General features: G+C 34.2%; 1 long non-coding RNA gene across 1 annotated transcript in view; it reads right to left on the minus strand.

Annotated features, from left to right (window-relative positions):
- The window catches only part of LOC145267604 (uncharacterized), a 216,886-nt gene that overhangs the window by 85,831 nt on the left and 106,353 nt on the right, over positions 1–24,702 (minus strand). The window contains exon 2 of the long non-coding RNA XR_013864849.1: positions 5,571–5,688. This is a non-coding gene — a long non-coding RNA (uncharacterized LOC145267604). The remainder of the gene's footprint in view (positions 1–5,570; positions 5,689–24,702) is intronic.

A 24,702-nucleotide genomic window follows, 5' to 3' on the forward strand; every position in this document is an offset into this window, starting at 1 on the left:
GTTGTGAAAATGGAACTCAAGATGAGAAGAGTGGCCTGATGAATCCAAATAATACGAATAACCTTTGTATCTTCAAATATTTATTTGTAGAGTTTGGTTTGGTTTGTTTGTTTTACGTCATATCAACCTTTTTCTGGTTATTTAATGATGAATCCAGTTCTTTTGGAAATAGTATTCATGTTGCATCCAGTTATTTTGTAGAAGGTTTTTATTCTTCAACTGTTTGCATCTTCAATCGCTAGTTTGTAGTATTTGATATGCTTATTTCATAGTGGATTTCATTGTTTGTTTTTTTTGTTCCCTGCCCTGCAGAACATAGAATGAGTTTTGCAATAGGAAAGGGAAAAGGGTTACAATGTTAATGTTTGGTACATTTTAAGTTAGGAAACCAGTCAGGAAATAGGGGAGATAGAAAGAGAAAGGGGGGAAATAGAAAAAGGGGGGGGGGAAGTAGGTTGTTGTTTTTATTTAGGGTTTTGCAGAACATAATTAAGTTTTGCAAAAGGAAGTAGAAAAACAAAAAGGCATCAATGTTAGGTACATTCGTATCAGGAAGCCAATATCTTAAGACAGCCTGATCTGGTAGCACCAGTAGTTTATATCTAAACTAATACATTCTTTTATTAATTCCTGATAATACAGTGTAACCCGGATATAAGACACTTCTTCTCCCGGGGGGGCGCCCTACGGCTCTCTTATATCCGGCTTAACCCTATATCCGGGGGTTCTTATATCCGGGTTACACTGTACATTAACAGATGCTCTAATTTTGGACCAGAGAAGATCTATCTTCTATCCGTTTTTCTTATATTCGGGTCTCTTATAATACACTGTATTAATGAAGATAATATTGACATTCTTTTATATAGAAAAAAATAGGAATAGCAAATGTCCGGAATCTTCGAAAATTGTGTTGTCGCATTGCGTAACGTCAGAAATATTCGTTACACTGTGCATAAAACAATGTTCCTTTGCTTACGTCTCTTCAGACGTTTAAAAGATGGAAGACAACATTTATTCTGTAAACATTTGCCGATCTAATTAGTCAAAATAGTATATCTAAGTAAATTTTTAGATTTGCTTCAGAATGTACCATTTTCGTGTTATTAACTGACATTTGTCATCAAATAAATATAACTGTCCTCTCTGATTCAAGAAAACTATATAGTATGACATCAATTAAAAAATACAAATAAGCTATTCAAGATAGATTTTAATGGTAAAAACTAAAAATACTTGAGGCTATTTTTAATAAAATTCATCACGCTACAATTAATAATCTATCTATAACAGTGTAACCCGGATATAAGAGACTCGAATATAAGAAAAACTTATATGAGAGATTTTCTCTGGTCACAAATTAGAGCATGTGTTAATGTACAGGCTAGCTGAACAGTGTTCCACAGGCGGGAAATTCCGGGGAAAAATGTTTAGGCACAGATAGAGAGTGGAGGAAATTGTTGGTAGTCGTTGTAGTTAGTCGAGTTTTTTGTGTGATACAAATACGGCTCAATTATGTATGGGAAATAACTGACGTTTTGTCTTTAAGATAAAATAGAAATTGTCTCCCTTTAGCTTGTGACTATTTTTGTAATTATTCTAAATGGTCTCTATACTAGCAATCTTCCTTGCTATAATGATTATTTTCAAAAGGAAATTGAGGCAAATTGCATATTTTTAGTCAAAAGAACATAAGACAAACTTGTTTGTCTGTTTTGTATAAATGTATGATTGCAAACAAATTTCGCATTTTTTTTTTTTTGCGCCTACAATACGTATAAAATAACAGTTAAGCAACATTGAATCAAGTCAATACTTAGTGTTAGACTATGCCTAAACTGTGATACAACGAAACAGTGGATGACTATATATATATATATATATATATATATATATATATATATATATATATATACGCAAATCGTTTGGCGTTGCCCGGTCATAAAAAAACGCTTAATACTGATTTCCAAATTTTTTTAAAAAATGTATGATTTGAAATACCATCAGCTGGAATCGAAACCAAAATATTTAAGCTCTCTAGAGGTATTCGCTTCCATGTGACCTAAAGACACATAAAAATTAACGCCGTTGAATGTATAAATGGAGATTTGCGCATGCGTTTAGGATACAAATTTAATCGATATAAGCCCTCCAAGTTCCAATTTCTTAATTTTGACCGCTTAACGGTTATTTTTACCCACTAAAAAACAAATCCAATTTGTTTCACAGGTTCGAGTCCACTATATATCAAGTTTCAAGTGTGTAGACCAAAACTTGACTTAGTAGTTTGGTAGAGACCGTTCCACACACACACACACACGCGCGCTCGCACACACACACACACACACACACACACACACACACACATGCATGCACATATTGGTCAGGGAAATTAAGATAGGGAAGGGCCATTGTACACCGAAACAACTGTCTTGGGCAACTATATAAATATGCTTTCTGGGGATTTGTATCTTTAATAATAATAATAATAATAATAATAATAATAATAATAATAATAACGATTTCCATGTAGCGTAAAATATTACTCTTTGTTGCCGCCAAACGTTGTTGAGGAATAGAATAAAGAACGGATGGCATTAGCTGTAAAATATGTCTGGGGTAGCTTTGTAGGGTAGGGTTAGATTCACTCTGTCGATTACAATTCAAATGATCTAACGTTCACATTTCGAAAACGCGTGCCAAGTCTACCTACACTGAAACTTATTATACAGCGAAACAGCTATTTGTGGTTTACTTTCTCTATAAATTGTACTCGTTAACCGGGGTAATTAAATTGCGATTAATTTACTTGTATTCGTTTTGTTTTTAATTTGTTTTTACGTGTACCCGTTTTTTTTATTTTTTTATTTATTAACCTAGAAAATATGGTTCGCAGCAAAAATAACGTTTTTTTTTTTTTAAATTATTATTCTGTGTCGATAGATGTGAATATTGCCGCCAAAAGTTGTTGAGGAATGCAGAGGGAATTTTAATTTCTTTTATTTGCAAATCTTTCACCCATATTTCGAGCAGCCGACTGTGAAAAAGCAATAAAAACACGCCTCTCTTTACCTCTTATTCAGTCTCTTCCTCTCTCTCTTTCTTTCTCACCCCTCTCTCTCTCTCTCTCTCTCTCTCTCTCTCTCTTTCTCTTTCATGCACTTTTGCATATTCGTTATTGAAGCTCTTTGCAGAACGAAAAATAATCCCGCCAAATATAACGGTTAAATTTCATAACTCAGTATGCTGGAACGGAGAAACACGCATATATACATGCATCTCTCTCCTCTCTCTCTTTCTCTCTCTCTCTCTCTCTCTCTCTCTCTCTCTATATATATATATATATATATATATATATATATATATATATATATATAATTTTCTTTTAATACTAGTTTAATGGCACTCATACTAGTATATATATATATATATATATATATATATATATATATATATCTTTTTCTCTATCTTTGACAATACCTTTAAGCTAAATAGCTTTTGTTAATGTATTTTCAAACACATGTCTTCTGATGAAAAGTGCCCACCATTGAAAATCCATGGATTAAGGACATTTCTTTATCATTATTATTCCTTGTTTGAATTTTTGATGGATAAATAAAGATGGTAATGTATTCAATTTTCATTGTCATCATAAATTTTTCTTGTTTGTATATATTAGTGATGGAACGATACCAATATTTTCCCGATTCCGATACTATAACCGATTCTGTACTAAACCCAGGATTCTGATACAATTACCAATTTTGATTCCGATTCTTTATAAACTACAGAGTTGTTATTTTCTCCCAGTTACACATATTGAACGTGAAGATATTTTTTCAAACATAAAAATACGTTTGTATGTGTGTGGGGGAGAGAGATTTGAGCTTTACTGTTAGATTAAAATCAATGAATAGTTGTTATTTTAATATTACTACCAGCAGTGGAAAATTTTGCGTTAAAAAAAAATCAAATAAAACATGCAATTAAAAGAATCGTTTTTGGCATCGGAAAATAGACGCAAATTTTTCCGATTCCGATACATTCAAAAGTTCCGATTTTTCCGATTCCAATTAATCACTTACACACTAATATATATATATATATATATATATATATATATATATATATATATATATATATATATATATATGTAGGTAGTTTTTTTGTTTATATCCGTTAGAAGCGCTGAGTGAAATTTGAAGAATAAAGCATGTATAAATACATTTGAAGCCAAAACTGCAACGCGAAATTTTTTTTATAAATAAACGGGTGTTTATTTTTAAAGAAATATATTTCTGAGTAAGACTCCTTTGTCAATCTTTTTTCTTTATACACAGCACAGTTGCTAAATGATATATATATATATATATATATATATATATATATATATATATATATAAATATATATATATATACAGACAATTACTATATATATATATATATATATATATATATATATATACCTTTTAATTGTATAATATGCATACTTTTAATGCGTGTGTATATATATATATATATATATATATATATATATATATATTGAGGTAGTGTCCTGTATAGCTGCAGTGATGAGCTGTGATACAGCGTAACAGTACTGTATGTGGATAACTATATGTATATATATATATATATATATATATATATATATATATATATATATATATATATATATATATATAAGAGAAAGAGAGAGAAGTAGAGATGGAGAGAGAGAGAAAGAAAAAGAGCGAGAGTGAGAGATATATAGAGAGAGACAGAGACAGAGACAGAGACAGACAGACAGACAGAGAAAGACGGAGAGAGAGAGACAGAGAGAGAGAGAGAGAGAGAGAGAGACAGAGACAGAGACAGAGACAGAGAAAGAGATATGATGCGAAAGAGATTGAGAAAATAAACAGATGACGGCGTCTGTATCTAAAAACATATTTGAATCTTCTCGGACAATGATTCGTGAGAAAAAAAACTGAATTTCTTCAATGGAAACTAAAGATACAGTCGCTGAAATCTGCTTTTTTCTATTCATCTATTTAGAGATGATCATAAATAATAATATGTGTTGCGCTTATACACTGTAGGTTTTACTACAACGAATATATATATGCATACCTATATAATATTTCACTTAGTTTGTCTGTTTGTCCGTTTTGTTTTCTTTTCTCAGAACTAGTGGGCCGACCTAACAGAATTTTATACCGACCTTTGTTATGATAACGTGCAGCGAACTAAGTATTATGGCATCTACTCGATGACGATTTAAAGAATTAATCGCGGTAGATATTTAATGTAGAAGTAAGCACAAACTTAACCATGTTCAACAAATCAATTTGCCATAAAGTATTAATTCTAAGTCAATGGGACTTTGTCCCCTTTTAACGGGTTAAAAAATCAAGTGTATAAAAATACTAGCTTGGAGGACTGACGTTGCCCGGGATTGAATAATGATTAACAAATGTTATACGCTCCCATATTTTTATTGTCATCGAAATCGGTGAAATTGCCCATTTTTCAATTTAATCGATGAATTGTCTGCTCTCGTTGAGGACTCATCCTACAGCACTGGTACTTACCACATGGTAGATGTCCACAGACAAACTGTTTCGCTGTATCAACATTTTTGAGTTTCGATAAATATACAACTGCTTCACATGTCTATGCGTAGTCACTTAGTCCACAATGCATTGTAATCTACAAAATAAATAAATAAAATAGAATGAAATAGAAAATTAAGTATCATGGTTCAATTGTACTCTAAACAGAAACATTCATTTCGAAGGCATCCTGCCATATAAAAAAAAAAAACTATTGTTAATTTAATATGCCGAGCATTTCTGTTTGTGTGGTAATAAAACTTCTCAAATGCACTTGTGATGTTAGGCTGTATAAGGTGTTAACTTTGGTCAAAACCACCTGTCGTTTCTTTCATCGGATTTTTTTTGACTATCGATTATCTATACTTATCGACGACAAAACCTAAGAACACTGCCAGATCCATAAAGTACATTTGTGTGAAATTTCATAAAAATTGGCCTAACCGCTGTGGAGTCTATAGGGAACTCTCTCTCTCTCTCTCTCTCACTCTCTCTCTCTCTCTCTCATACACACACAGTTCCTTATATATATATATATATATATATATATATATATATATATATATATATACTAGCATCGGTACCCGGCGTTACCCGGGTGTTTGGAGGTGTATGCTGAGCCAAAAAAAAAGGTAAATTTGTTTAATCTTGACCCCTATTATGGACCCCTTAATATGTAATTTTTTGGGTTCAAATCAAGTTATTAACTTAGATCCATGTCTAAGAAACCTATATCTAAAATTTAAAGTTTTTAGACCCAAAATTGTCGGAGGAGTTTGGTAGAGTTATCAAAGGTCAAATCGTTGAACTTTGACGCCTTAACAGCCAAATTTCTGGCTGAAAACCGATCAAATATATTTTTTCACATCTCAGTACCCTGTATATCAAATTTCGAGTCTGTAGACTTAAAATTGACAGAGTTATTGCGTAGGGGAATGTACACACACAGACACACAGACACGTTCACTTTTATGGATATATAGATACAAGCATAATCTATATATATATATATATATATATATATATATATATATATATATATATATATGTATATATATATATAAGCGAAAATGTGTGTATGTATGTATGTTCGCTTTTTGTGTATGTCTCCAAAAGGCTTTTTTCCGGCGGATTATTGAGGCCGTCGCTCATTTTTTAAACTTTTTATATCAAGTCTAATAATATATACGACTTAACAACGGTGGTCGCCTCCCTATTTTATGTGCCCGACTTTGAAACGTTAATTATTCGACATTTTCGGATCGGCACGTGTTGCATTCGTTTTTCGGTATATAAAAAAAGCGAAACTCGATTCAAATTACTGGCCTACGGTTCTCCATGGCTCGGGCGACAAGATCAATGTGTGGTATCTGTTCCGACAGATACTGCAAGCAATGACCATATGTGGGGACAGCCCCACATATAAGACCGTGGTCAATGTAAGGGCAACCCTTCATACCAATTGTCACTATCCAGCTCCCCTACTCCCCGGGGAGTTGGTACCCATTTCCCCATTCACTCCTCACTTTAAAAATCGGCCTTATGCCTAATTTTCTCGGTGGGGGAGCAAATAAATACACCTTGGTCAATGTAGGGATCACCCTACAGACCAACAGTTACTATCCAGCTCCCATTTCCCACCTCTCGGGAGCTGGGCCACTTTTCCCTCCCCCTCCTTCTCTCTCCAAATTAAAAAAACGACCTTGTGCCTAATTTGCTTAGTGGGGAAGCAAATAAATACAACTGGCCCACGGCCAGTGGTCCCTAGAAAGCTATGTAACGTTTGGTTAACGTCGGCTTCATCATATCAGACGATTGCTTTCATTTCGAGACGAAACATTCCTCCTAGGAGCTGGGTTTCCCCAAAGTTAGTTAAAAACAAACAAACCGGTTTATTTACCTCATTAAAAACTGTCCCGTAGAAAATGTTAACTTCTGAATAGCTATTGCTTACTATCGCTACATGTGCATTAAGCTTTTTCGTATAAAAAAAAGAAGCCAACAGACTCGCAGTAAATAAAACACTGTCCCGCTCTCAAAGTTCACGTCAATAACTCGTCAAAAACGGTCACCTGTTTTTGGAGTTTTTTTTTTCACACTTTACTACTTTCCAACTGCGCGTCAAGGCTTCGTTTTTATTTTAAAACAACCAGCAATTTTTCTTTTCATTTACCCCAAAACACACACACTTACAAACACACGGGCAACGTCGGGTAATCCCCCCACACTAGTCTTCTATAATATAAATCTCACCTGTCTGTTTAAATGTATGTATGTATGTATGTCTCGCAAAAACTTTCGACAGCGGCGACGGATTTTCACGAGATCGGTATCGTTTTTAAGCTCGGATATTCGGACTACAAATATAGAATAATTGGTCAAAAATCTTAATTCCTTCACCCTTAACTGAGCACTTTTCTACAGGGAGGAGTCGCTTTTTTCGCTGATATTTTCGAAAGTCATCCCCTCTTTTCGATTGTCTAGCATTAATTTAAACATTCATCACTCCCGGTTTGGCAAAGTGGTCAGTTTTTTTTTTTTTTCACGTTCTTTTCCTCCTTCGCGGTACGGTTCAAGCCTGCCTGCCTACTACCACTATTTATTTTTGCTCCACACACACCTCCAAACACCCGGGCACGCCGGGCACCCAAGCTAGTATATATGTGACAATATTAGGGTAGGACCCTGGTCTGGAAGAGTTAACAGACAGTAATTATTTGGCTAGGTGACTAGGTTCAGAACAGAATTTGGATGGCGGTAGTCATTGCCAATCCTGGGTAAATAAGATAAGAAAATTGAGATGAATGGCCGAGGAAATGGAATTTGACGAGACAGATGCTGAGGTAGCCAAAGTTATAGATAATGACTGTTTTGAAAAAGGTCTTTTTCGTTCTTCCTGGGTCATATGTTCCCATGTTGATATAATTAATGGCCGGAGGGAAGCCATTGGGATAATGTTATTTTGGAAAGATATTTTGGAAAAGGATTCGTCGGTCAGAAGCTGCAATAAGCAGACGCGTGTTGACAGGTAATGGCCATATGTCGGCCACCGAATACTGTTGTTTGGGGGAACTGCATTTCCCTGTAGAAATCAGATAAGGAAATATTAATTAGTATTAATATAGACCCCGCCTGTTCGCCCACACGATCCGAGGATCTAGGGTGGAAGTAGAGAATCGCCAGGGTGACGTCACTGGGAATAGTGAGAGGATTAATTCCAAGGTGGTTGGAGAACCAGGACCAGCCCCTAGCATACGTCACCGGTGATAGTAAGAATATCGACTCCACGGTAGTTGGAGGTGAGGGGACCGCCCCTAGGGTTATGACGTAAATAGACATTAAGAGGGAATTCCCCCCGTACCGAGAGTTTTGGTTACCTAAGCAGATCTATACGATAAGAGCCTTTAGTAATGTAATTTGGCAAGAAAATGACATCTGAAAGGAATTGCCAGGTAGGGTTTTCTTATTTAAACAAACCGTTTTTCGGATCTGCGCGCACTTTCAAACTGGTCAGCCAGCCTCACGGTCGGTTAGATTGAGAAAACGAATTTACCATCATAATCGTTGCCGATCATTCCCGAAGATGAGCTGCCCTGATATCGGAACCACAGCCAAGTCGCCATATTACCAGTTAGACACTCACTCCCTTCGTTTGACTGTGCAGTTAGTTTGAACATTGGAAACAGGATAAAGATTTTTATTATCTATATATAGAAAACAGTGTTCTGTTTTATTTTACAAGTGTACCAGTGTTTAACCTTTTCCTTGCAGGGGTGAGACGTCGCTGCCTTATCACTTAAAGAAACACAACGTGGGGTGGGGCAGTGTATGGTCACTTCACTGGAGGAACTCGAGCTGTCTGGCGCCAGCGTTGCGGACGGCGAAGGCAGACCGGTGGACGATTGTCGACGAGTCAACGCCAAAGACGATCAACGCTGACCACTCGACCAGAGGAGAACAACAACAACTTCCACGCAGAGATGGGGTGGTACATATATATATATATATATATATATATATATATATATATATATATATATATATATATATATATATATATACGAGAAATGGTTGGAACAAAATTTTCCTCCGTATCAAATCTTTATAGACCTTTGACACAGTAAACAGGAAGGTCTTGTGGAAAGTACTTAGTAAACTTGGGTGTCCACCAACATTCATCAACATGCTGAAAGAACTACATCCCAATATGAAAGCACGTGTTACATTTAACGGGGAACTATAAGAAGAGACCACTGTTGAAAATGGTGTCAAGCAAGGTGATACAATGTAATTTGCGGTTGTACTGCTTTTCAAGACTATAACACTGCAGTTGGCTTGAGATTCAGAACTACTAGAAGAGTGTTCAATCTGAAGAGATTTAATACCAGATCTAAAACCTTCCAAATACATGTACATGAGTTACTGTCTGCTGATGATGTTGAACTCGTTGCTCACACTGAAGAGGACATGCAACTGCTTAGTAACAGGTTTTCAGCAGCATGCTCTTCCTTTGGTCTCACTATAAGCTTAAGGTGATGTTTATTCCACAAAAGATTGTCCGTACCGCGAACCCAACATTTGTATTGATGGCACCAGATTAAGTGTTCTTGACACATTTGTTTACCTTGGTAGAACCTTGTCAGGCTATGGTTCACTGGGTTCCGAGATACATGCTCGAATCCAGAAGGCTTCTCTTGCTTTTGGCAAGTTGTAAAAGCTGTTATGGCTTGACAGAGGTGTTACTTATTCAAACCAAAGTAGTAGTTTATCGGACATGTGTGCCAACCACCCTATTGTACTCATCAGAAACGTGGACCATTTATCAACACCAACTGAAATGGCTTAAAAGATTCTATCAGGACTGCTTAAGGAGGATCCTTAACATAAAATGGCAATCGATGACACCGGACACTGCTGTCCTTCAGAGAGTATGTTGTCCAGATATTGGAAGCATGATAACCAGCAATCAGATGCGCTGGACTGAACATGTTGTTCGTATGGATGACTATAGATTACCATAGCAGCTGGTCTACAGCGAGCTGACGGCTTATAAGCGCTCACAGCACAGGCCAAGGAAAAGATTCAAGGATTGCGTAAAACCAATCTTAAGGAGCTTAGCATAAGTGTTGAGAACTGTGAAGAAATAGCTGAGAATAGAAGTGATGACATTATTTAACCTTCGAAAATTCTGGCCTCATGAATTCAACCATAATCGGAAATCTGTGGAAACAAACCTGGTTGTCCCCTTCAGCCATTGATTAGGCATCTGTCAGTCAAGTTGGGGCTACCATTTTGAGAGGATTAACGCGTGACTATTTGCCAAATAACCCAAGAATTCAAGATTAGAACATAGTCTGTGGAAACTTGATTCGTGGCCATTTGCATAAGTATAACGTATCTTCCAGATGGATTCTCAAGTTGCTGACACATTTCCAGAAACGAGACTGTCTCGAGTGTTCGAGGATGAATTTGGAACGGTGCCAAGAATATAAATCAAAGTTTTTATGAATATGATAAACAGGATGATCCAGAGACCAAAGCCTAAGAAATGTTGTGGAAGCACTTAGTCTCACCATCTTCAAAGAAGGCAATGGTACCCTCCTTCCCATTTTTACAGTCTTCCAAGGCCAGGACGGAGTAGTGATGACAAATTTCCTGGCAAAGTGTACCACAATTTTAAGAGCCTATCATGATTTATTTTGAAAAAATATTAAGAGAATCTATTAAAATTAAGAGGCAGGGCAAGATCAGCAAAGATATCATCTTTCTGCAAGACAATGCTCGTGTTTACAACGCGCATGTCGCCATATCAGAAGCACGGATGTGTGGCTATCCAATCTTCCTTCATCTCCCTACTCTTCTGACCTTGCACCCTCTGTCTTTCACCCCCCCCTCCCAGCCATGAAATTGTTTTTGAAAGGAAAGCGTTTCTCAGATGACCTCAGCTTTGATTTCCGAAGTCACATCATGGTTAGAGGACAAACCTCGCGTGTTCTACAAAAAAAAAAAAAAAAAAAAAAACGATCTCGGGATCTGCATTAAACGAGGAGAGAAATGCGTAAGTTGTTCCTTTGTAGAAACAAGCTAATAACTGTGTCAAGTTTCGTTGCTCTACAGCTATAAAAAGTGGATTTAGGGTATTACTCATTAAACCCCCTACGTAAATCGCTCTGTCTTTGCACGGCACGTTGTCTAATAATTACCTTCATAGCACTGTCAAGCTACCATCTTAACAACACAATCTACACTACTCAATTTGCATATATATATATATATATATATATATATATATATATATATATATATATATATATATATATATATATATATATTTATTACTGTTATTTCACCTCAAACCTTAGAAAGGAATATTCGATTTACGTGTAAAAACGCCTTTCAGGATACGAAAATTTCAGGATACGAAATCCAAGCCGGATCCAATTAATTTCGTATCTCGAGGTTCCACTGTGTCTATCAAGATTTACCGACAAGAGAAGAAACGGATAATTATATATCTATAAAAATAAAATTTTGTGTGTGTGTGTGTGTCCGTGTGTGGAAATTTCCCTACCAAACTACTCTGTCAATTTAAGGTTTGCGGATTCGAGATTTTACATAAGGTGTATTGAGATTTGGAAAAATCGTTTTGATCGGTTTTCGGCTAGAACTTTGGCTGTGAAGGGGTCAAAGTTCAACGGTTTGACCTTTGAAAACTCTACCAAACTCCTCCGCCAATTTTGGGTCTAAACACTTAAAATTTTAAATGTAGGTTACTTGGATATGGATCTAACTTTTCATTTGATTTGAGCCCAAGACAATTAATTCAGCCAATTTTGTGTCTAAACATTTGAAATTTTACATAAAGAGTATTCAGGCACGCCGCAAGCTTTTAAATAAGTTTTGGGGCGAAATTTTAGCTGCCAAAAGGTCAAAGTTGAAAAAGTTGACCTTTGCAGACTCTACCAAACTCCTCCGCCAATTTTTAGTCTAAACACTTCAAATTTTAGATGTAAGTTACCTGGGCATGAGTCAAACTTTTTAATATATATATACATATTCACATAAAGTTATGAACAATACATAGGGCCCAAGTGAAACCGGGCTGAACTGCTTGTATAAAAATAAATGACTTTTTCTCATGGCTGGTCTTGTCACCGTTACATTAAAATTTCTGCATCTTGTATTACATTTTTTCCGGCGTCTTCTTATAGCTCCCAAATCGAAGGACTGTGTTTCCTTTGGGGTGGGCATGGGTCCCCGGTTTAGAAAAGATACCTAAGATCGTAAAATACCAACACGTTGACCTTGCAAAATGCACTTAGCGACAGCGGCAGCGAGACGTCCTACTAAATGACCTCGGATATCGATTGGAGTATTCTTAGCACAAAAAGACATATGTTAGCAGAGAGAGCGAGAGGGAGAGAGAAAGAGAGGGATTTGTGTGTGCATCTGTTAAAGTTGAAATCAATGTATACACAAAGACAGCTCTGCACACCTGTTTTTCGGGAAATGCATATAAAAAAGATAATGGATTTTTATAACAATATTGGGAATGTTTTAATTCTCACAGCATGGAGTTAATCCCACAATATTATTTGTTATCTTCTTTTTTTACTCACTACGTATTCTCATGCGAGTCTTTATCGGCTCGTCGACAACAGCACGTGGTGTTCCCTAGGGTCCGAGTGACAACAAATCTCCACAGTTTTAAAGCACTCTCCAAATTTCTCGGTAAACGTTGAAATTCGTTGTATTCTAGCAACGGCTGTTTATAATAGATTGTCATTATAATATACCAAAGCGTGGAATTTGATTGTGTGTGTGTGTGTGTGTGTGTGTGTGTGTGTGTGTGTGTGTGTGTGTGTGTGTGTGTGTGTGTGTGTGTGTGTGTGTGTGTGTGATCCGCCCAAGATTTCAGTAATATCCGTGTCCTTTCAGTGGAGGTCTGAAAAGTGCTTTTACTCTTCGGTCTTTCCATTTTCCTTTACTTTTCATGACTATTTTTAAACCGAATTTTAGGGAGGGGTTTCAGAATGCCGGAATTTTCTTACCATCCCATGGCAGTTTTAGTTCCATTTTTTTGTGTAATTTTTTTTTTTTCTGTTTTATTTTCGTGTAATGTCTTTTTTTCTGTTTTATTTTTACTTATTTGTTTTAGTTGGTGCTACTTGAATTTTGTGGATTGGCTCCCCCACTCGAGGATTTTCTTAATATTTCGGTTGTTTTCGTTAATGTCATATCTTACACCTTGTCAACACCTTTTATTTCATTTTCTGTTAGTTTTTGTTTGTGTGTGTGTGTGTGTGTGTGTGTGTGTGTGTGTGTGTGTGTGTGTGTGTGTGGTTTTCGGAACGGTTCCTTGTTCCGCAATATTTATTCGTGTTTCTTTTTACTTGCCTCCCCACGAGGGCAGAGTTAGACACAAGGTCGGTTTTTAATGTGGAGAAAATCCAGCTCTCCAAAATGGGATACTCGGGATAGGAACAAAAATAAAAATTGCCTCAGTCATAAAGGACCTCTCTTCCAACGACCGAGGACAGAAAAAGGTGAAGTGCAGCATTATAGATACTACACTGTGATCTTGTCCCGAAGGCGAAGTTCTGTATTTCTTTTTTTTTTTAATTAACATTCCATTCTGTTCTCGGGCAAGCTTCATATATTTGCTATTCATCTTCACCTTGTGATGTGCCGTGACGACAAAATTAATTATTTGGCATTTCTTCCTTCATTGTTGACTGTTATCTCATACGTTATTGTTTTTGTCTTATATTTCCATCCCAAAGGATGTTGTGTCTTTCATTTTCCAGTTCTGGTTTGTGCCTGCATCCTCTATCTGCATGTTCAAATTTCTGTAGTTTGTGCAGTCATCAGTTGACTGCCTTCCCGACCCTTTCTCGCCTGTTCTTATATTTCTTTTACACTTATGTATTTTATTGTTATGTAGTGTACCGTGTCATCTCTTTATTTACATAGTAAACGGGTGCGCATTTACTGTTTTCATCAGTCTTGGTAATGGCTTGTGTGCGTACAGTCTTAGTGAATGAATAATAATCTGGGGAGACTTGTTGTCACTCAGCTTCCAGGGAACACCAAAGGCTGTTTGCAAGGAGAGATCTTTGATGACCTGTGTGAAAACTCTTTGTGGGCCAATAATAATAATAATAATAATAATAAGAAGAAGAAGAAGAAGAAGAAGAAGAAGAAGAAGAAGAAGAAGAAGAAGAAGAAGAAGAACAAGAACAAGAACAAGAACAAGAACAAGAATAAGAACAAGAACAATAAGAAAGAAAAGAAAAAGAAGAGCTTCGGTGCATTATTCAAAGAACTAGTACACTAATGATCATGCACTACACTCGATTATATGATACTGAACAACTCTGCATAAAAAGTAAAGAAGAAGCAAGATGGCTCCTATGTATCGAAGATTACATAGACTATGCGATAAAAACCCTAAAGCTTTGGCATTTTTGTAGTTTGTTCTGATCGCATTGTTTTATGCGACTGGCAATAGCGAATCAGTTTTTCTGTTCAAGTGTCCTTTCCGTAGCCATCGTATTCATTTATTATGTAATGTACCGTTTCAACTCTTTATTTATAAAGTTTAAAATTTACTGTTTTCGTTCATTTTGTCTATGTTGGCTTTTATGTAGTTCGTTCTCATCGCATTGTTTTGTGTAGATGGAGAGCGATTCGGTGTTTTGTTCAAATGTCCTTTCTGTAATTATGTCATGCGCTATTTCTTTGGTCAGTCTAATAAATCGTCCATGTAGTTACTCACCTTCTCATTTTGGTTTTCTCCGTTTCCAGTTGCCCGTTTCACTGCTTTCCATATTGTTCAAGTTGGCAGTATTTTGTCAGCGATAATTTGTCTCTCGGTATTTTGTGCTATGTATTTTCTTTAATACTTTTATCGCATAGTCTATGTAATCTTAGATATTTAAGAGTCATCTTCTTCCTTCTTTACTTTTTACACAGAGTTGATCAGTATCATATAATCGGGTGTAGTGCATGGTCATTAGTTCACTAGTTCTTTCAGTAATGTACAGAAGCTCATCTTCTTATTATTATTATTATTATTATTATTATTATTATTATCATTATTATTATTAGTAGTAGTAGTAGTAGTAGTAGTAGTTGTAGTAGTAGTAGTAGTAGTAGTAGTAGTAGTAGTAGTAGTAGTAGTATTGGCCCACAAGGAGTTTTCACACAGGTCATCAAAGATGTCTCCTTGAAAACAGCATTTGGTGTTCCCTGGAAGCTGAGTGACAACAAGCCTTCCCAGATTTCCAGTACTCTCTGCTTCTTTCGATAGTATTTGCAAATGAATTTGCATTATCGAAACAGCTGCTTGCCATTGATTTCTCGTTGGCAGCAGCTATTGCTTTTTATAGGAATTTGAGTGGCAATACGCCTCCCCAAAGTATTATTATTAGGATTGATATGTAGTTTGCTTGAAGCATTGTGTGGGATAGGTATGTAGTAGAGATTTAGAAGGCTATCATCACAATGCGAGGAATGAAATATAGTCGTTGTTGGTGAAAGGAAACGAAAACAAGTGGCAATTTACAAATCAATAAGTACATACATATATGTTTATATATACATATATTTATTCAGTTGTATTAGGTACAAATGTCTTACTTGTTATGTCTGCGACAATATCCATTATTATTATTATTATTATTATTATTATTATTATTATTATCCATTCACTAAGAGTGTACTCACACAAGCCATCACCAGCTACCACTCACTAGCAATAACCTGTGGTGTTCCCTGGAGTCATAGTGATAACAACTCTCTCCAGATTTCCCATGTTCTCCACCTTTCTCCACAACCAGCGCAAATGATTTCGCGTTATAGCAACAGCCGCTTATTGATTTCTCGCTGGCAACGGCCATTATTATTTTTGGGGTTTGGGTGGCAAAAAGCCTCCCCAAAGTCGCAGTATTCTCCGCACTCTTCCAGTAAAGGTCTAATTAGCGCTCCTCCTCATCGGTCCTCCTATCCTTCCCGACTTTTTACGACCCTTTGGTATGGCGCCAGTCGATGTCGACGTCACCAGTTTTCGAGGGAGGACGGGCGTAATTTACTGACAATTTTACGATTTCAGTTTTCTTGGTTTCTTGTACTCATGTTCTCGGTCTTTCTATCCTCTCAGGCAACTTCTTGTGATATCGACGAATATTAGTGCGATAAGAGAGAGGGTTAATAGTATTTGTATTAGATACAACTATATTTAACTTAAGGGCGACAGATCGGCAGTTACAAAGAAGTGACAGTCAATGGGGTAGATAGACGTGTATAAAAAACGAACTAACATGTGACCGTTGAATGTAAATCATACAAGAGTGTAGCCTTTATAATCCTCATAACAAAGATTATTATGATGCGAATATTAACAGCCAATAACTGTTCCTACGTGAATTAATAAGCGGATATTTATTAAAGGTGGTCATTACAAGTCATTTGGTGAAATTGCGGTTATTTTGTGCGTTTTGTTCATAGTTGTTGAAATATTTCCTTTTCAACAGCCAGTAATTTCCCCAGAACAATGGTAACGATCACGCACGTGTGCCGTCGTTTTCTTCTTCTTCTTCTTCTTCTTCTTCTTCTCCTTTTACGTCTTTTTCTTCAGCTTATTCTCCTTCTTTTCCATTTCCTCCTCTTCCACCTCCCTCCTCTCTTTCTTCTTCTTCTTCTTCTTCTTCTTCGTCTTCTTCTTCTTCTTCTTCTTCTTCTTATTATTATTATTATTATTATTATTATTATTATTATTATTATTTTCTCAACTTTATTTTTCTTCCTCTCCTCTTCTCTCTCCTTCCTTCTGCCTCCTTCTTCTTTTTCTTCTTCTATCTCATTTTTTTTAATAAAATGTTTTGTATGTGAACGAGATTAACTACTAAACGAACTAATCGATCACATGAATTTTCGAGCTGTTAGGCGTAAATGTTTGTAATGTGAGCTGTATTTAGTTTAACTTAGTTTTGTACAAAAGGGGTGTAAACGGGTCGAAGCTTTTCATAAAAATTCGGATGAGTCAGAGTTTTGTATAATTTTAACAATGAATAAACATTCCATGAACTACAGCTTCTTTACATTATTTGATATGGCTTTAGACAGAGTGCATAATATGGGCTCATCCTCCCATTTGAAAATTCAAATATTTTAGACTCTTATTGAATTAAATCCATAGTTATAAGCCACCAATATTCTCCGAAACTTAAACCTTAAATTTTAAACACTTTCTAGAACCCAAAGCATGTAATGAATGTTGATCTCAATTGGTATGAGAATTTCCGTCGTAAGGTTTATTAACATTATATTTGCATATTACGTGACGGAGATCAAGTGGTTGACGATATAGACTGACGACTTGACGAATGACAAATGACGAGAAGTAACCTGCCGGCATTTAGAAGTAGAGAGCCTCTGGCTAATAGCATTAACCCGAACTCTTCCAGTAGGTAAAGATAATGTCACGGAGAGTGCACAGAATTATGCCAAGGCACGCCTATGGTGGTATGAACGCAAAAGGGACGAAGCTCAAATCTCGTAATCGACATTTTAGAGAGATGCGTAGACATATTTAAAAAATGATAATTCGTAATAAAGCGTACTGGCCAACAAAAATACTATTTCAAAAATAAGCGCGACATACCAACGAACAAAACTTCTCTTAAAAATGCAAGGACATATCTACAAAAACAAACTAAATTCATTCTCTCTCTCACCCCGTATATATATATATATATATATATATATATATATATATATATATATATATATATATATATATATATATATGCACACGCACACACACACACACATACATATATATAATATATATATATATATATATATATATATATATATATTTATATATATATATTTATATATATATAGTTATCTGGTTCAGTGGATGTTGTTTTTCAGCTGCCGCTGAAATTCATGACACACTAAAAAAAACGCGGGAAACAAGCAAGAAATTCTACATTTCAATATTATTTTATTTACTCATCGCTACAACCTCTATTTATGCCACACCTAACGTTTTTGGTGCTATTAAATTATATCCCCCCTCCACACACACACACACACACACACACACACACACATATATATATATATATATATATATATATATATATATATATATATATATATATATACATATGGGTGTGTGTGAACGCGTGTGGATGTGTGCGTGTGCGGGCGAGAGAGAAAGGGAGGGAAAGACAGATAAAGTATATAACGATGAAAAAGAATAAAAAGGAAAAAATATTGGAGTCTAATGTATTTATGATTAATATAAGTGTGCTCGTGCGCGTGTATGTGTGAGTGTATCTCTACATGAACCCCCCTCTTTCTCTTTATATATATATATATATATATATATATATATATATGTATATATGTATATATGTATATATACATATGTATATATATATGCATATGTATATATATATATATATATATATATATATATATATATATATATATATATATATATACTAAATTATACATGTGTATATATGTGTGTTTCCTATAGAAAAAACGGTTAGAGAATCTACATAATTAAAGTGTATTAAATTAACCGGGGAACATAATGGAAGTCTTCCAGAATCTCAAAGTCCACCAACAAGGGGTAGGGCTGGTCTAGAACAGATTTCCTCATGGGGTTCGATTTTTTCCAATATAATTTCAAAAGAAAACACTAATTTGAATGTACACTTTGCTCGTTTATTTTCTTTCAACATTATTTTACGTCTCTTAAACTTCTGTTAGTGCTCGTGAGTGTGGTGGCAAGAAAATTGGAAAAAGTTTTTTCAGTAGAACTTTGGAGGCATCCTTCATTTTATTTTTTTTATTTTTTTTTTTTCGGTAGCGCTCTTAACGGGAGCAATAAGTGTAAGATCACATGTTTACATCTGGAAGTGGTATATAATAATCAAAAAGTGCTCAAAATTCTAGATATAGCAGGTGTGTTTAAACGCAGCGTTGGCCGGGAATAATACTCTCTCTGTATTTTGTTAACTTAGTGTTACCCGGGATTGATATTAGTAATAATACAGTACAATATTTTATAAGTAGCATAATCCAAAGTGCTCAGTATCATAGATAGAGCATGTGTATTTCCTGGCGTTTCCCGGAAGACATCATATCCTAGATAGAGCAATCTTACCTAGAGCAGGTGTTTTTAAACGCCACATTGCACTGGAGAAACATTTTCACTTTATTTTTGTTGTATTATAGTATAACGTACTCTGCGTTGCTCTGGAGTCAGTGTTCAATACTCCAGATAGAGCAGGTGCGTGCAATAATATAGTAGTACATTTTAACTACGTGATATATGCTTGATTTTGAATGCGAAGGACAAAAACTCAACAAAAAAAAATAAATAACAAATAACACAAAAATAACAAAAAATAAAATAATATATATATAATATAATAATAAAAAATATAAAAATAACACGAATATAATATAATATAATATAATAAGAAGAAATAAAATAACAAAAAATAAAACGAAAATAAATACGGATTGCATTATATAATTAAAGAGGAGGGAAATAAGAAAATAGACCTGGTGCTGGAATAAATTAAAACAAGTGTATATTTCATTATATTTTTGAGAAAGTACGAAAAAAACTAGCGGTCCTCGGGAGCCATGACATTAAAACTGAAAGCTCAGAATAATGACATAAATTATTAGTATGATTATTTTCAATACATGAAAACAAGAGAGAGAGAGAGGAATGGGATGGGCAGAGGTGAGAGAGAGTGGGAGAGAGGGCATAAAAACGGGGAAGGAGACAAATATAGAGAGACAGACTAAGATGTGTAGAGAGGTGGGCGTTTTTATATAAATATGTTGCACACACTTTTTAACCGTTGCTGTTTTCATGCCCCTTCTTCACCCGGCAAAGCTTGGAGACTTGCTAATATACAGGGTGGGGCATAAGTCACGCACCAAAGAATTAAGTGATGTGAAACTGTAAAATCTGCGGGGAAAAATATATTTTCTTTTCTTTGGCTATCAGATACATCTTTTATTATTGTATCAGCGTGTACAACGTGTTTTTCAGTTTATTGGTTAAGTTTGGTTTTAATAAATAACGTTTATTACTATCAGAATTATTTCAAATCCTTTGGTGCGCGACTTATGGTCCACCCTGTATATATATATATATATATATATATATATATATATATATATATATATATATATATATATATATATATATATAGTAATTTATAAAATATATACGGCGATTAAGCTACGCTGAATATTCTGCGTTTCATCCACTATAGGATTCGTCAGGCTTATGCGCGAATTCTGTGGTTGTTTCGCGCATAAGCCTGACGAATCCTATAGTGGATGAAACGCAGAATATTCAGTGTAGCTTAATCCCCATATATATTTTATAAATTACTAACTAGCTCTACCTACGCATTGAGCACTTTTGAAGTAAATACTTAAAGTTTACGCATAAATCTATACTTTCGTATATTAATTTTATGTGAGTAAATGAAGTAGTTATATATATATATATATATATATATATATATATATATATATATATATATATATATATATATATAATCTTTCTTTTTTATCATCTTATTCAGGCTGGGAATTCACCCGCTAACTCATGCATTCCAACTGAGAGATCCTTTTAAGATTTTTACCGTTCCTTTAAGTTTAATTGCTTGTATCTCTCTTGCACTTGGTTCGCGAGGTATATTTTTATTTAGTTGTTGTTGTTGTTGTTGTTGTTGTTGTTGTTGTTGTTGTTGTTGTTCTTCTTCTTCTTCTTCTTCTTCTTCTTCTTCTTCTTCTTCTTCTTCTTCGAATTTTCGGTAACAACCTGGCTTTATCAAGGAGAGGTCAGTCCGATTAAGTAAATAAAAATGATTTCATTATTTCACAACATGTTCAAGTTTTCAAATTTTATCATTAAAATTCATAAAAAAAAACTCTTTTCAAAAACGCGTGACTTTCCATTTCTAAAATTTCGCGCTTAAACCAAGTGATTATACACGCGGATTTCAAACAGCACCGATACAAGGCGATTTACTTTTCGGGAGGCTATGACCTCCTATAACAACATTATGAAGAAAAGGAAAAACAAAATTACTCGGACTGACAAATTGATAAAGCCAGGTTATTGGCGAAAAATCGGACTTTAACAACAACAAAAAAGTAAATAAAAATGATTTTATCAGTTCACAACATTTTCAAATTTTCTCATCTAAATTCATAACAAAAAAATGTTTTCTAAAACGTGTGACTTTCCATTTCTTTAAAAATATTTGTTGTAAATGTGTTTCTTTTTGTTTAGTATCGTGTACAATCGCTAAAATCTATTCTATGTTGATCTCAAGCTTTTCTTAAAAAATAATGCCCCCCTTACCCAAATGATGAATTTATCCCTCACTAATGAACAAACGGGTGTGTTTAAGTAACTGAAGAAAGCAATCACAAAGTCTTCCCTAGTAGCCATAATCTCTCACTTTTTTTTTTAGATTAAAACCGATGCTTCAAAACATGCTATCTTGACCTGTGAATTTATTTTGAAGAACTTTAACTTCTTCCGAGCAAAAGGACTCCTCAGTTGAAAAGGAGGTCTATGTTATTATTGATGTGATTCAAAAATGGCGACGCTTATTGTTCAGGAATCATTTTAAGCTGATCACGGATCAAAAATCTCTCTCGTTTATGTTCAACCCTAACAACGACAAGAATAAAATAAAGAACGTGAAAAATACCAAGTTAGAAGTTGCCTGCTTAAGTTACGAAACTGCGTATCGACAAGAAAACAAAATGTTGCAGCGGACGCCTTGTCCCGAATTTACTCTTCCAGACTTGTATTGACGAGTCACACACCTCGAACAAAAATTTTTGTCACCCGGGCGCAACATGAACGCTTCGTTTGGCCAGAAGCAACGATCTGTAAAACTCTGTGCAAGATCTAAATGTTGGGACGATTATTCGGAATCGGAATCAAAAACATCGGAACTTTTGGGGGTATCGGATTCGGAAAAAAAATTGTGCCTATTGTCCGAGGCCAAAACCAATTCCTTTATCTTTTTTCATTTGATTTTGTTTAAAACAAAATATTCCACTGTAGTAACAAGTAGCAGTAATAATAAAATAATAAATATCCATTGATTTTAAAATACCGGTAAAACTAACATTTAAAGATAACTCCCTCCTTTGGGTTTTTACGTTTGAGAAAATATATGCACTTTCAACATGAGTTTACGATAATCCTGAAAAATAAAAAAAAAACTTTATAGTGGCATATTTAGAGATTTATAAAGAATCGGAATCGGTAATTGTATCGGAATCGTGAAAAATATTAGAATTACTTCATCACTATTTGTGATAAAACCTAGATTCATTAAAATGTCACTTCAAATTCTCATAAAAGCGAGTCATTTGAAAGAGTAAGTGTAAATTTTACCTCAATCGATACATATTAATCGACAAATACTCTCGCTTCCACTTTGCTTTTTCTTGTGCTGATGTTTCAGTTGCGATTGTTATAAAACACGCAATTCATTTATTTTCTGGTTTTGGAATTCGTTCAGAGGATCGTGGTATGGCTTTCATGTTAGACTAACTAAAGTAATTCCTGCTTTCTTGTGGCGTTGCTACCAATCAAATGATCGCTTTTGGTCCTTAAGGTAACTGACGATTAAATTTAATCATAACTATGCACATATGCGGGTCATTAATCGACGAAAAACGACTTATTCCTTTTTAAATGTGTCTCAATTGGGCGATAGGACGATCAGTTTGGATACAAAAATTGATCTTATGTCGAAGAACCAACAATTACTACATGCCACTCTGTGGTGTACTACTACTACTACTACAACGACGACGACGACGATTATTATAATAATCATAATAATAATAATCATAATAATAATAATAATTATAATAATAATAATTATAATAATAATCATAATCATAATAATAATAATAATTATAATAATAATTATAATAATGATAATTATAATAATAATCATAATAATAATAATTATAATAATAATGATAATAATAATAATATGAGTAACAATAATAATAATAATAATAATAAACATAATGATAATAGTAACAATAATAATGATAATAGTAACAATAATAATGATAATCATAATAATAATAATTATTATTATAATAATCATAATGATAATAATAATCATAATAATAATAATCATAATAATAATAATTATAATAATAATCATAATAATCATAATAATCATAATATGAGTAGCAATAATAATAATAATAATAATAATAATAAACATAATGATAATAGTAACAATAATAATGATAATCATAATAATAATTATTATTATTATAATAATCATAATGATAATAATCATAATAATAACAATAATAGTAACAATAATAATAATGATAATAATAATAATAATAATAATAATAATAATAATAATAATAATAATAATAATAATAATGAAGCTCAGCTGCATTGTATGGCTTTCTAACAGTTTTCTAACGGCTTGTTAACTTTAATAATTCAAATTTCCAAGATGAGCAATGCTTTCTCAAACAAGAATACTATTTTCTCTCTCTCTCTCTCTCTCTCTCTCTCTCTCTCTCGATATATATATATATATATATATATATATATATATATATATATATATATATATATATATATATATATATATATATATATATATATATATATATATATATATCATTCGCGTTAACACACCGATTCACATCAGATCACCGAAGTTAAGCAACGTTGAGCCCGGTTAGTGCCAGATGGGTGACCATTTCGGAATTCTAGGCGCTGTATGTACTCTTCGCTTATTTCGGCATTTGTTTCCATTCATACTGTACATATATTTCACTTGCCACTGTCGACTCAGGAGAGGTGTGGGTGGAGAATTTCACGCGGAGGGGTATCCATAGTCTGTCATAAACTGAAGGAGGCAGTTTCATATATATATATATATATATATATATATATATATATATATATATATATATATATATATATATATATATATATATGTTTACTTTTTAACAGTCCTATTTATATGGTAAGTTAAATTAG

This window comes from Euprymna scolopes, chromosome 4, assembly GCF_053919585.1.
Source record: "Euprymna scolopes isolate OS-2025 chromosome 4, ASM5391958v1, whole genome shotgun sequence".
Taxonomy (NCBI): domain Eukaryota; kingdom Metazoa; phylum Mollusca; class Cephalopoda; order Sepiida; family Sepiolidae; genus Euprymna; species Euprymna scolopes.